Consider the following 12001-nt stretch of genomic DNA (forward strand, 5'->3'; position numbering starts at 1 on the left):
TTTGATCTCTTTCTGTATATTTTTCCAATATTCTCTGAGTTTGGGACGGTCCCAGAATATATGTCTCTAGTCTCCTACTGGACCACAACCCCTCCAGCATTTATCAGATGTTTTACTATATTTTGACATATTTAGTGGGACCAGAAAATCTTGTGTTTTTAATTTCCATTCACATTCTTTCGATATAATGCTCCTAAACATTTGATGTCCTTCTTTAAATGATTCCCCCCAAATCTTCTTTCTTTCAGTTTCCCATTTCTATTTAAAGTTCATGTTGTTGTCTTGTTCAGCTGCTTTCTAAAGCTTTGAAATGACTTTCTTCTTCTTCTCCAGCTTGGTCATTAGTACTTTCTCTACTTCATTTGGTTCTTTACCTAAGAATTCCCATCCTTTGTGTTTTAGAAGACGGCTTCTAATTTGTAAGAATTGATCAAAGTCTTGTGTTGGCAGGTCAAATTCATTTTTAAGCTGCTCAAATGGTTTCATATTTTCCCTTTTTGAAAAGCCGTCCAATATAGAGCAGCCATTTGGATTCCCTCCGATGAAATCCCCCATTTATGGTTGAAGTTATAAAATCTAAATTCTTTCCGATTTTAGTAGCCCTGCAGATTGAACTAGACATTTTCATTGTCTTTTTTATTACTGCTCATATTTTCATTGTTCCTTTAACACATTTGTTTTTTATCTTTAATTCATTCATTAGTTTTTTTTGTAATAAAAAGGGTAAACTTTCTAATATTACGTTCAGGCATGAGATTTGTTCCATATCCCTCCATCCTGTCTCCTCATACTTATTTATGATTCTTAATTGTGCTGCCCAATAATATTTTTTTACGTTAGGTAAATTCAAACCTTTTTCTTTCGGGCACTGTAATAGTGTATACCTTACTCTTGGCTTTTTATTTCTCCAAATACATTTTGATATCAGTTTGTCTATTATCTTTTAAATGTTTCTTTTGGGAGCTGAATTGGTGAGGATTGGAAAAAAAATGGCTGCCTTGGTAAAACATTCATCCGGATTGTTTCAATTCTTCCTATAAGAGAATTTTATTACATTATTCTTGCAAGAAGAGACAAAGTCACAGTAGAACCTTTGCATGATTGTCCAAGAGTTATTCTTACTCTGAAGTCAGACAGCTCCTTCTTAAAGGCTGAATTGTTTTGAGTCTGCATTGAAGGTCAGCAAAAGTAGCACAGGGGTTCCAAAAGTGCTGACACGGGTCATCCTAGAACACAGACTGCAAAATTACACATCATTATTTATGAGACAAAACCAGATTTCTCTAACAATTAGTATCGTCTACAAAAAGGTCCTGCCAGATGTGATTTATAAGATCTGCCTTTAATGCCATAATTGCCTCTGGTGATTTTATTGAAATCAAATTACTAGTCTGAGTCATTTTAAAGCGGGAACTGTAGAAGTAATGTAACTTTTATTTTGTACTTTTTTGTCTCTCCAGAGCTCCAACTGCACCGTGGCTGTAGGGAAGAGCAGTTCTTTAAACTGGAAACAAACTCCAGTCTGGAGCAGGAAGAACCAGAACCTTCACAGATCAAAGAGGAACCAGAGCCTCCACAGAGCAAAGAGGAACCAGAAGAACCAGAACCTAGACAGATCAAAGAGGAACCAGAACCTCCAAAGAGCAAAGAGGAACCAGAAGAACCAGAACCTCTACAGATCAAAGAGGAACAAGAAGAACCAGAACCTCAACAGATCAAAGAGGAACCTGAAGAACCAGGACCTCCACAGATCAAAGAGGAACAAGAACCAGAACCTCAACAGATCAAAAAGGAACCAGTAGAACCAGATCCTCCACAGATCAAAAAGGAACCAGAACCTCCATGGATCAAAGGGGAGCCAGAAGAACCAGAACCTCCACAGATTGAGGAGCACCAGGAACTCGGTACCAGCAAGGAAGGAGAGCGGCTTCTACTGAAGTTTGAAGGTGATTCCTTTAGGGTTCCTTCTATTGAGGAGCAAAGTTCCCTGAGTGAACCAGAAGAAGTACCAGACACTGAGCAGTTCTTCTCTCATGACTCTAAAGTCCACTATGTGAAAAAACATGTTGAGTCAGAATCAACTAGAAATGCAGAGATGAAAAGAAGAAGCATGTTTCAGAGTGACTGTGTGGACAAGTTCCCTGTGTCAGAGAAGCAGGCTGAATGTGAAAAGCTTCTTTAAGAGGAAACATGTGGAAATATTGTCGAGAAAAAACGTAAATTACGTCAGAATTTAACAACTCTCAATGATAAGAAGAAAAGTGGTGAAATCTTTGTTAAAAGTTACACCGGACAGGATGGTTTATTGGTGCAGAAGAGAACTCTCACAGGTGAGAAACCATTTTCTTGTGAAACATGTGAAAAACGTTTTGCTCAACAGAGAGATGTAATGACTCACAAGCGAACTCACACAGGTGAGAAGCCGTATTCTTGTGAAACATGCGGGAAAATTTTCAGTGGATCAAATGATTTGAAGATACACAAGAGAATACACACAGGTGAGAAGCCGTATTCTTGTGAAACATGCGGGAAAAGTTTCAGTGGATCAAATGATTTGAAGATACACAAGAGAATACACACAGGTCAGAAGCCGTATTCTTTTGAAATGTGGGAGTAGTAAATTGCGGCGACACATGAAAAACCATAAAGAGATGAAATCATGAAAGACTCTATGAGATGTGTGGATGGATTTCATTTATATAGTGCTTTTCCACCGTATAAAAGCCGATTCATCCTCCATAAGAACAAGAAGAAAGTTCGGCACTCCAGAGTCTTGCCGAACTAAATGATGTCATTTTCTTCAGCCAGCTCCTTCTGGCCAGAGACATTTTGTTCAGCAGTACCAACCGTCCGGGCTGTCAGTTCCAACCAGACCAACATCATGTCCTGGACACAAACGTTCTCTTTTCTTACTGAAACACTTCAGAGAAATGTATTTGTGAAAACGCTTGAAGTGAGAAATAAGCTGCAGTTGAAAAGTTAAAACGTTTTACAGAAGTGTCAGCTGTGAGGGGGTGAGAGTATGAACTCTCCTGCTGAACAAGCATTTTGTTCAGCAGCTGGCTGACGTCACCTCTGAACTTTTCTTCTTGTTCTTATGGGAGTATGCAGAGGCCTTTAGCAGTCCCCAAAGTGCTTTACACTGTTGATCACATTCACCCATTCATTCACACACCAATGGAGGCGGCGACCATGCAAGGCACTCAGTCCATCCACTGGGAGCAGTTTGGGGTTCAGTGTCTTGCTGAAGGACACTTGGACATGTGGACAGGTGGAGATGGGAATGGAGCTACAACAGATCTGGTTCAGGAAGTCCAGCTTGAGCCCAAAATCACAAGGTATCATCCAGTTTGAATTCAACTTGCTGATTTAAACCCTGTTGAGACGCTTCAGGAAATCATTTAGTTTCTGGTTTGTCACCAAAATGAGAAGATTTCAATCAGTTTGGTTTCCATTTGTGTTGAACTGCACAGAGGCTGACAAAAGGTCCCTGCTTGATAATGAATGTTAAAGAAGCACATTTCATTATTAGTTCTAACAATGCTGCTTTTTGTGAGGTAAAAAATCTTGTATGAGCAGATGTGAACTTTGAAGAAATGGAAGTAAAATGTTGACATGAATCCAATGGCTTTTGTTATCCAGTATTTTTTATTTAACATGAATGAGTCGTAATTTCATTTTTCACTCTTTTTACACTACGTAGGAAAAACTACTGTTTGTTTACCTGCAACACGTACTGAAGTACATATCATGAAAGTAAAACTCTTCAGGGGAAACATGCAATGATTTCCTCGTCTCAAACTATTTATTCTAACAACAACCACCAACAACAACAAAACCAACAACAAAAAAATGTATCTGATGTGGAATATTTTGACTTGAGTATGACATTTAAACTTCACGTTCCTTAAAAGAATTCTTCTTACATTTTCTCATCTTATGAGTGAACTTTGTTTTACATTTCTTGGATTTATTTTCCATCTCCTTCGTTCATCATTTGTCGGATTCTCTATGTCATGTATTCTTCTCCTTGGATGCATTTTTTAAGCCCTTTGTCATCCATGAAACATCTTTATATTTCACTTTCTCTTGTATTTATAAATGAGTTCCCAGTCATCTGATTGTACCTCAATAACTAGTTTTTCCAGGGACTGCTCTGTTCTGACTCATTTGTGTTGACATCTATCTGTTGTCTGTTTTAATGTTTCTGTGGTTTTTATTGTAAACAGTAAAAAAAACTAAAACCAACAGACATGAAATCACTGATATCATTGATTAATACACCACTTACTTTGATATTATCTATAACATGTGTAAATAAATTATGACCCTCCAAACGACCCCCAGGAGGCCCGGCTGTGTGTGTGTGTGTGTGTGTGTGTGTGTGTGTGTGTGTGTGTGTGTGTGTGTGTGTGTGTGTGTGTGTGTGTGTGTGTGTGTGTGTGTGTGTGTGTGTGTGTGTGTGTGTGTTTGGGCCTGGTTATAGGAGAAGTGAGGATGGAGCAGCCATTTACTGGTAAAACTAACTCACTAACATCTTGGTGAAAATAGAATATATGTTTTTTTCAAATTAAAGTGACAATGAAAGTGAGAACAGGAGTTCCCCCCTCACCTCCAGAGGAACATAGAGAGTGAGCTACCAGCAGCTTCTCCCTGTGGAAGGGAACATCAGTCCTCACCTCCAGAGTGAACATAAGTCATGTCTGTATATTACAACCATCATCCATCCATCCATCATCCATCATCCATCATCCATGATGTGATCCAGCAAACATGTCCAAGCAGTAGTGTTGTGTTGTTGCTTCTCATTGTCAATAGAACCATGAGAAAGTATGAGAGTGACTGATACGCTTGTATGATCACTGGACCTTTTGAAAGCAGTCAGACTCTCATACTGTACCAGTAGCATCTGTGTCATTCACAACCCGTCTCCATCTTAACTGGACTTTCTGTGTACACATATGATTTTGTGTTTTCATCTGTGGACTGGTGACTAGTGAGTGTGTTGCCTTCAGTAGCAAAGGGAAATAAAACCTCTGCATGAACAGGAATCATGGAGCCTCCCCCTTCTCATCTCCAAGTGTCCAAATCTGAACAGCTGGTCTGGGCTCTGAATGGAAGCTGAGGTGGTCATGTGCCTGGGCCTCCAGTCTAATCCACTCCACTCCAAGTCCAAGTCCGAGTGTAAAACTCAGTCTCTGTCTCAGTCTCTCTCTTGGTGCACACACACTCTCTCTCTCTCTCTCTCTCTCTCTCTCTCTCTCTCTCTCTCTCTCTCTCTCTCACGGTGCAACCTCAGCTCCGCCCACTGCTCCCAGAGTCCAGATCCATATTTCACTTTCTCTTGTATTGTTTGATTGTACACTCATAGTGACAGGGCGTCTTTTCCTTTATAAATGAGTTCCCAGTCATCCGATTGTACCTCAATAACTAGTTTATCCAGGGATTCCTCTCTTCTGACTCATTTGTAATGATATCTATCTGTTGTCTGTTTTAATCTTTCTGTGGTTTTTATTGGAAATAGTAAAAAAAACAAACACATGAAATCACTGATATCATTGACTAATACGCCCTTGTACGTTTTCTTCATTTGACTTTTATTTGCTGATTGTTTCATCTGAATGTTTAATCTGTTCCACCTCTTTAAGCTACATCAATAACCAATGTAATACGTCCCCTGGATTTGGTCACCACAGTCACACAGTCAAAGAGCAAGTCAGCCTCGCTGCTGCCCCCTGCTGGCCGCGCCCCGTCACTATCTGTCAAATCCTGTTACAGAGTGCTCTGTTGTCTGTGGGAAAAAACTTGAAACTGAGCAAGATGACTATTGCAGCAACACGTCATCAGTAGGATAAAACTAAGCTGTCTCTTGATGGTTTAAGACAGGGTGTCCAAACTGGGTCAGAGAGTGCTGGTGTCCTGCATGTTTTAGTTCTCTGCCTGCTTCAGCATACCTGAATCTAATGATGACGTCATCACCAAGGTTGTGAAAAAGAACAATAATGAGCCTTTCATCACAAAGTGGATGGGAGAGGCACCGGATGGAGATCAACGGAGATCAAAGTCGGAGGAAATCTTGGATCTGAGCATCTCCATGGCAAAAGGCACTGATCTCCTTTGATCTGATAGGAGATCAGCACTGGAGCCATGGAGACGCTCAGATCAAAGGAAATCAGCTTTGTAGAGTTGTAATGTGCTCGTACTCATCCTGACATTTTTCTAGAAATTTGTCTTCAATCAACTTTTCTCTATCTACACCCTCTACTTGAACCTTTACCTGTTTATTTATTTCATATTTTCCAAATATCATGATTTTGGTTTGACCTAGATTTAATGAATTAGATTTTATTTCTCTGAATGTATCTAGTATGTCGTTGAAGAGTTTTTCTAGGATTTGGGAGAATTGTGGGTCTGTAGTTTGTGAAGTGTGTCTGTTTTCAATAACAGTATCCTTACTGGAAGCCTGTTGAATGATACTATGTAGAACCTTCTATGTACTGCTGACATGGTCTTTATTGTTTTCTGGTACTTTCTTAAAGCACACTGTTGAGTGTTGAGACATTAGATGAGGCTGTTAAGCTTGTTAAGAAACAGCAAGTTGTGCAAAAAGACCATTTTAAATGAGATTTAAACCATTAAGTTCTTTCAATGACTTTAATCTTTAAGTAACTCATATTTTAAGATTTCTATATTGAAAAGTTTCTGAATTGTACAAATCTCTCATTGATTACATTTACACTACTGAGTACCACAGTCACACCATGTTTCAGTAGATGACAAAGGAAATTAAACCTCATGTATGAGACTGTCTGTTTGGTTTTACATTTCAAAACAGTATTTCAATGTTTCTAGATGGAGTTTTTGAAAGTGATGTTTCAGAAGTGCACAGAAAGTTTAAAAGTCTAGTGATTCTAACAATTGATATGTCTTGTGTGAAAGATGTAATAGATCGTATACTTAAGCAATTACTTATATATGCAATAGATCCCTTTTAACAGTTATTTTTCCTGACAGGATGAAAATAACCAAGGTGGTTCCAAGCTATAAAACTGTAGACAAATACATAATCTGAAATTCTAGAATTTGTTTCCTCAGTTTGAGAAAAAAACAACAACTTTAAAACATTATATGTAAACAGACTGGATAATTTTATAGAAAAATACGACTTACTGAATGATCATCATGAGTTGAGAATAAAATGATCAACATCTTTGGCATTAAATGGGTTTTGTTATGGGTGGATGGATGGATGCAATAGCAATACTGACCTGCAGTTCCCACTATATCCAGTAGGTTTCAGTATGAAGAAGCAGCTTTGGAGACATGGGGAGTAGGAGGAGGGAATAGGAGTGTTTGAAGTACACGGCCAGTATTGCAGATACTTTTTACTTAGAAAAGCAGCTCATCTACTTTAAAGTACGGGGAGAACAATGTGCCATTACTTATGAAGTGAATCATCATCAATATGCAAATCTGAATGAAAATAAAATGAAAGCTTTTTTCATGATCTTTGAATGATTTGGCCATAATAAAATGCAGGACAAAGTTTGTAGGTAAATAGAAATGACTTGTTATGAACTCACTCAATATATGCAGGGAAAATGAAATCTGCACAAAAGTATCACTGCAGAACTGAGAAAGCTTTTGTTCACAAACAATATCAACAAGAGAATAACATCAACCTAAAACAACAAAAATACACAATGTAAAATATAAGCTTCATTGTTCAACAGAGTGTAGTTTTATGAGTGTTTTACGCGCCAATATAGCTGTTTAAAATGTTGAAATGAGGTCGACATATTTAAATCACACTTAATAGAACATTTGTTCCAACGTTTTCGGAGATTGTGCATCCAGACGGCTGGCTGAGATTTTTCTACAGTGGTCAAACATGAGATATAAAGTATTTTGTGTGAAACTTAATGGTGTCTGTGTGAATTTAAATTAGTTACTAAGCAAATCTGCTCGGCTGAGGGGGAAGATCATGTTCAAAGCTATTACATTTGACGTTAATGCTTAAAATGAGAGGTGAAGGTACTACTGACCACATTGCTTTGTCTTAACTGTGCAAAAGTCTTCAACTCATTACACTGGAGGATGCTGTAGATTCAAACTAACACCATGTACTATCTTAATCAAGGGACAACTGAGGAAACCAAAGCCCTGATCCAGTGGCGAACTGACAATGAGTTCCTCTTCACAGGGAAGAGGAAGTCATCCAGATGTGGATGGGAGTGAGTGTTGTTTTTGAATGCTTGAATTATTGCATGCATATATATTCATCCATGTATAAATAACTTGAAGTGGTAGTGTGTAAGTCTTTTTGTTTTTATGTCCGTATCAGAGAGTTTGTGACAGGTCGGACGTGACGGCCAAACAGGCCAAGAAGAAGTGGGACAATTTGAAGGCCAAATACAAGGTAATCATATATGACACGTAACACAGACAACGGAACAGATGCAGTGGCCCTGAAAAGAAGTGAGCTTCAGCAGGGTGAGTATGTTTACACACTGAAGGTGCGCATACACAGTGGCACTAAGAGTTGCGAATATAATGTTCATATTCTCCCAATTCGCAACATTCCTGACAGATTAATGAGAGAAAGTGACGATGCCCAACGGCACGGAACCATGTAGGTGTCCGTGCATGATGGCCCGCCATGATTCGTCTTCATTTCGTGATATTAATTGTAACGCATGATAACTGTCCGTGACTCCTCTGACCTGAAGCATAAATTTAGGTGCAAATGGTGATCTGGGGTCAAGAATTGAGACGGTGCATTTTGTAACTTGTCTTTGTTTATGTGTAAACGCACCTTTAGCTTCTCAATGTATTAATTAATATATGTACTATTATTATTTTGATACTATTTTCAGGAGCTTAGGGACCCGCCAACGGGAAAAGGGGTCGAGGCAGGTAGTGTGACCGCTGCCACCTGGCAGTGGTATGGGGATATGGATGCTGCACTCCGGGGGCAACACTCCATCACTCCGCCCCTGGTTGTTGCTGCAAACCTCACTGCCACTACAGGTGGCGTTGTCAGCACTGTAGCCTCTACCTCTTCCACCCCAGACGAAGCCCCGGCCAGCCACAGAGTACAGAGGCGAGGGAGGGACAACGATGCTGTCCTGAAGGAGCAGGCGGAGAGAGAGGAGGAGAGGGAGAGGCAGTACATGGCGAGAGCACAGGAGAGAGAGAAAGCAGCGGAGGAAAGAGCTGAGAGATATCTCGCTCTGTTTGAAAAACGTGTAAATAAATTATGATTGACGAAATCCACCCGAGCAATTTGTTCTGCAATGCAACTGTGTGTTTATTATTACACAAACAAAAAACATGTTACATCCAATATTGTACAGCCCTATACAATTATTTACAGTGATATGCTCTAATTTGTGAAAACAAGAAGTACAATATGGTAAAAGATGAATAACAATAATGTTTACACCTATCTATCTCTCTATCTATCCCTATCTCCATCTATATACATACATTCACAATAGTGAGCATGACTACAACTACTTCCTGTCTAGATGTAGTCATGCTCACTGACGCATGCAGGTCGCCCTTCAGGAGCAGACCGCTGGGCAGCGAGTCTCGCTCGCATGCGTCTTCCTGCCAGGTCCCTCTGGTCGTCCTCAGCATCATCTGGGCCGTTTCCATCCTCCATCGCTGGACCATCCTCTGCCTCAATGATGTCAGCTGCTGCAGCACAGATGTTGTGGAGGATGCAGCAGGCAGCAACCACCTTCGGTGCAAAGTCAGGACGATTTCCAGAGCTCTCAGGAAAATAGAGCGCCAACGGGTTTTCAAAACTCCAAAGGTGCGCTCTATTATATTTCTCCCTTTGGCGTGGTATGTGTTGTACCGGGCTTCAACCTGGCCTGTCAATCAAAATTCACATGGAAAACATTTGATATATTGTGATGTCATCATGGTAAGAAGTTGTTGTGTATCGTTAGTGTTCATGTTTGGGATTATTAAGCTAAAGCTTTCTTACTTGCAACAGGTTGGCGGTAAGGTGTCATTACGGAGACTGGGCGCTGCAGGCAGGAATACCCTCCATCACCCAGCAGGAAGTACCCAGCTGGGGTACAGAGCATTCTGGTACATGGGGCATCTGCACAGGACAAGGGCATCATGCACAGATCCCGGGTTGCCAATGTACACGTCAAGAAATGTCCCTTTGGCATCACAAATGCCCTGCAGGATGATGGAGGGGAAAAGTTTCCTGTTGTAATAACTTTTCTTTTGTGGCTCTGCAGGAGGAACAACTTGTACGTGGCATCCATCAATGGCCCCAGCAGCACGGCAGAATGCCTGATGGCCGGCCAGGCGGACAAAAGCAGCTCCGATGTCCTCCATCTCCTCCTGTCTGGGAAAGTGGATCACAGTATGAAAGATGGTCATGAGATCGTCAGCAGTGTTGTGGATGATCCGCCACACTGTTGTTTGTGGCACAGAAAAGACGTCTGCTGTGACTCCATAGGAGGCGCCACAGGCAAGCCAGTAAATGGTCACAAGCACCTCCAGCTCATGACTCCATCCATGGGTTTTTTTCCCGGGGCAGCATTTGTGTGAGCCTCACGATGCTCTCCCTGGAAACCCTGAAGGCTGGTGTCACGTCCCCTCCAGAGAAGAAAGGGTCCAGGATAGGCACAGTGTTATTAACCTGTGCATATCGCTGCAGGGGCCTCTGCTCCTGGTAAATAAAAGAGAGAATTTTAGAAAAGTTTAAAAACATGTCATTGTTTTGAAGTTCATGTTTCTCACTTTCTAACTTATTTGTGCTTTTACTTTTGTAAGTAATGTTGTTTGTTCAATAAAGTTTCCTTGTTCTTCTGACTTGCTCTGTTTATGCTCAATATCTTACTTTGCTCCACAGTGTCAGCCATGTATGAATTTCTGGATTTACTCTAAAGAGAAATGATTACTACTAATGATTTATGTCCTTCACTAGGATGTATAGTACACAAAGTGGAATACAGTACATCCTAATGATAGAAGACATGAGGAGAAGGTATGTCGAATGCTGGTTATTTCGTTTAAAATACATCAGAGACATTCAGTAAAACAAACAGTAAAATAATTGTGTTATTAGTGGGGAATTACTGTTCACCTTTTATTCTTAGCTTACGTCCAATCAGATGAATAGTAATAGAAAGGCAGTATAGGAGGACAGGGGGCGAGAAGTAATACTAACACTGTACTACAAACATCATATTTGATAGAAAAGGTACAAATAAGTTCTCATCCTAACATGTCATGAACAAATCAGCCAAGTTTTTAAGGCCATCAGCCCAACCAGAGAGGTGAGCTATCAGGGCCCTCATCATCATCATCATCATCATCATCATCATCCTCCTCCTCCTCCTCCTCCTCCTCCTCCGCACCCTGTCTAATCTCTCCTGGTTCTCCCTCCGCAGTCGTGCTGCTTCCTCCTCGGCTTCACGGTACATCATACCTGCCATGGCAGCAGCCACCACTCCTTCCATTGGTTTTTGTTACGTTTTGTGATGTTTTGTAACTCCACTACGTGTGCTTCTTACAACTGTGATGCCGAGTACGCTCGTGTTCCAATTGTTTGTTGAGCTCGATGCGTCCCCGTAAATTTGCATTTCCGCACTTGCGAGGACACCTTGCAAGTAGTTACTCGTGACGTAGGCGAGTACACACTGGCGCTCTAAGAATTGGAAAACGGCCCGGATTTCCTGGGGTGCAATTCCCCAGGAAATGATTATTAATACCTCTGGTCAGGAGCAGTTGGTCATTAGGGGCAGGTGGAGCTGAGCACCACCTGATGAACCAGCGAAAAATAACTGCAGGCAAAGTACATTATTAATCCTTTAAGATCATCTATAGTATTTTATTTTCTGTGAATATAGCTTCCTCCTGAGTTGCATATTTGTGTGTGAGGATTGAACTTCCTGGTTCTTGGTCTCCTCTTGCTGCTTCAGGCTGAGTTTTCTCCTGATCCACACTGATGGTTGCATGAGTTGGACCA

The sequence above is a fragment of the Lipophrys pholis genome (genome assembly GCF_963383615.2).
Source record: "Lipophrys pholis genome assembly, chromosome: 12".
NCBI lineage: Eukaryota > Metazoa > Chordata > Actinopteri > Blenniiformes > Blenniidae > Lipophrys > Lipophrys pholis.